The sequence below is a fragment of the Porites lutea genome, chromosome 1 (assembly GCF_958299795.1).
Source record: "Porites lutea chromosome 1, jaPorLute2.1, whole genome shotgun sequence".
In the NCBI taxonomy this organism is placed as follows: Eukaryota; Metazoa; Cnidaria; class Anthozoa; order Scleractinia; family Poritidae; genus Porites; species Porites lutea.
In genome coordinates this window covers 6,965,855-6,969,740 of record NC_133201.1, presented here as the reverse complement: position 1 = coordinate 6,969,740, position 3,886 = coordinate 6,965,855, and positions in this window count along the sequence as shown.

Genomic DNA, 3,886 nt, shown 5'->3' with positions numbered 1-3,886 from the left:
AAGAATATAAATCACAAGCAACCAGAATACAGGCTATGCAGCCATTCACTACAGCAATCGAGGCGTCAGTAAAGCTTCTTTTCTTGTTCAGCAAAACCAGCTTGTGGCTTCAAACAACGCCATAACAGGCGACCAAGGTAATAGTTTTTCTCCGTTGTTCTTACTTTTGTGACTGCTCCAAAAATCCAAATTCACAGTAATTTTGATGGCTGTTAAGAATTATTTTTCTTCACATTATCTGCCAGGTTTTTTTAGCTGTCCCGCTGTGTAAAATCCTAGAATCTCGATGAGTTTTTAAAAGTGTTCATCTTTACAATGTTTTGATTTTTCATTCATCCAGTCCAGGCGAGTCGGTTCACGCATTGACAGTTCTGATAGACATGTGACATGTGAATAGCGGAACTCCCGTGTCCTTTCTGGTTTGTTCTAACAAGATTCAAAGGGATTTTGTGGGCGTTTTTAATAAAATAATTATTCCACTTGCGCTTGTTGGATGAGATGATTATTGCCAACTTGGCGCTATGCGTCTCGTTGGCTATTTACCATCTCATATCCAACGTGCCCTCGTGGAATAATTGTTAATTATAAAATAACTAAGATAGTACGTGCATTCTGTCTGATTGGTTAAAACCAATAGTTTATTGTTCCGGTAAAATCATAGAAAACTGAAACATGCTTTAAGGTTATTTTATAAAAGTAAAAGACCACATTTTCTAAAGGTTTGCTGGTGTGATAACCTACTTGGGATGTTGGGAGAAGACTGGAAAAGCTTGTAAACCACCAGCTTAACTTCTCAGATCTCTGGGCCTCATGCCCCCAAACCCCCCCTTAGATACGGTACTCTCGCTTTACCAGCACTTGGTGTCAGGCACCAGTTACTTTACATTGGGAGCTGCCTACTCTAAAACTTCTGGAGAACACTGAACAATAGAAATATATAAGAACCAATGAGCCTCAGGTGTCACAATCTGCTTGCTTATCTTCTTAGCCATGGAGGAACGTGAAAGTCAGGTCCTCCAGGTTGAATGTAGCATGGAATGCTCTCTGCTTGGTGAACAAGAGCAAAGTCAATCAGCAGGTACTGATATAGTTCATGGTAGATGGTATTTATTATAAAACTTAATAATATACATGGAAAAATTTCTTGAATGAGATTGGCTTAGAGCAGTGCAGTTTTTAGTAAACACAGTAAAAAAACAAGGAAACATAATGCAAAAATAAGGAAATAAAGTGCAAATTTCTCAGAGAATGAAAACCTGTGAACAATCAGTGTTCTCCAGAAGCGCAGGCGACTGGTGGTTTCGCTGGCTACTCTTATGACTCAAAACAGTAAAAAAAACTGTCTGTACCTTTTATCTTGAATTTTTCAGAAGGTCCTAAAAGAAACAAAACAATAACTTGTCGTACAAAAAGCTCTTTGGTGTATGACAATTTGCCTTTTGCTAATGGTATTATCGATATATTTACTGAATGATTTTTGATGAGACATTGCCAGATAATATTTTTAATTATAAAATAACTAAGATAGTACATGCATTCTGATTGGTTAAAAACCAATAGTTTATTGTGCTGGTAATCTCATAGTAAACTGAAACATGCTTTAAAGTTATTTTATAAAAGTAAAAGACCACATTTTCTATGGATTTACCAGCATGATAACTCACTTGGTTCTTGGGAGAACTCTGGAAAAGCTTGTAAATCACGAGCAAAACTTCTCAGATCTCTGGGCTTAATGCCCCCAAACCCCTCCCTTAGATACAGTACTCTCGCTTTATCAGTGCTTGGTGTCAGGCACCAGTTTCTTTGCTTTGGGAGCTGGCTACTCTAAAACTTCTGGATAACACTCAACAATAGAAATATATAAGAACCAATCAGCCTCAGGTGTCACAATCTGCTTGCCCAACTTATTAAGATTATATCTTATCTTCTTAGCCATAGAAGAACATGAAAGTGAAGTCCTCCAACTTGAATGTAGCATGGAAAGCTCTCTGCCAGGTGAATAAGAGCAAAGTCATTCAGCAGGTACTGATATACCGGTAGTTGTTTATGGTAGATGGTATTTTATTATGAAAGTTAATAATATACATGAAAAAATTTCTCTGTGAATTTGATTGGCTTAGAGCAGTGTACTTTTTAGTAAACACAATGCAAAAACAAGGAAACATAATGCAAATTTATCAGAGAATGAAAAACTGTGATTGGGCTAATAAACAATAGAAATTTATCAGAACTAATTAAGTGCCACAATTTGCTGGTGGGAAGCATGTATACTTTTAAAACTTCCCCCTTTTTGGTGTAATTAATTATGCTCTGTTGTCTTACCTAAGTAATCTTTCCTTTTTCTTGTAACACTTTTTTTCTCAATATTTTATTTTATGAATTTACCTGATTATTTTTATTTATTTATTCATTGTGGGTTGTTTTGTTTTCATTTTTGTAACCAAGATTTTGAAATTAATAAAGGTGTGGGTGGGTGTGTGTGTGTAACAAATAAGAATGTTAAAACTTTCATATATATAATTTTTACATGGACTCAAAAGAGCAGTTATATAATCAGTGATTTTGTTACCTCTGCATTCTATCTATGTTCCTGACACATAAAAATCGCCAAAGACATAAAATAATTCATGGATATATCGATCTGAACGTGTGTATTTGTAGAAATATCTCGTACGTGTAATTTCTGTGGCAGTTATGGTTGTTGTTTAGTGATGCATATTTGTTTTAGCCTTTGTTGACTTCTGCTTTAAAATAGAAGAACTATATTTTAATTTCAGTACACTATAATACAGAGTTTTGGAGTGTGTCTTCAGATTAACTGTCTGCGGCTGGTACATAAAGGCCCAAACATTTTCCATTTTGGACTCATTTTTTTTAACTGGGACTCATTGGTTCTGGACTGGGACTCATGATTTCTCACAAGATGAGTCCCAGAATTCATCATATTTATTTGTAACAAAAACACTGTATATTTCATTGATTAGACCTGTTGTCGTGTAATTCAAGTGTTGTTGTTGTGGTAAACATGACAAGTCATCATGTCTGTACTTAATTCTCCATGACTGGATTGTAGGATTTTTGTTCTGTTTGTATTTGATCGTGCATTATTATTATGGGAAAACTTACCTTAGGGTTGTATTACTTTGACTAGAACAAAGTTAAAATACATTGAATTCTCATAGAGATAATTATTTTTTGGATTATAATAATGAGTTCATTGGTTGGGTCACTCCCATTATATTTGATGACTGATTTATGAAATATCAGCACTTAGAAAATGATTGTCAAGGTTGTTGTATTATCTGAAGTTTCAAAAGTAGAAATATTGTGTATTTTCTATTTGAAATCAGGTTTTGAGAACACTTCCACAGATACAGCTTTATAATAGTAATTCTTGTACAGTTATACAAGCATGCTGTACTAGGGTGCGAAGAAAAGGAGGTCAGTTTTGTGCTTGTCCTTCGGGAAGACTGTAGCTTGCATCTGTTAGCCCAAGAATCACAACTCTATTATCCCTCAGGCAAGATAAAAAATAGAATCCACTAGCCCCATAGCTTATATGAATTGTGTAGTTGGTTAATACAAATAATTCATTTACTAGGAGAAGAGTTGGAACGACACACTCCTGTAGTAGAAAATGGCCCAATTGAGGGAGCAAGCAACGTGCAGGAATCACAGCAACCTCTTCCAGAAGTAAATAATAGTAGCCACTTAGAAGATGACCACCTAATTGCTAGAGCAAGGGTAGTTGGTGTGGACTATGAGTTTGCAAAGCCTGGTGAAGTGGAAACGGAGGATGACAGAAGAAAAAGACAGAGGCGAAACCAAAGAAGAATATCAGAACAAGAGAAAAGGTTGCGTGAAGTTGTTGGAGATCTACCACCTC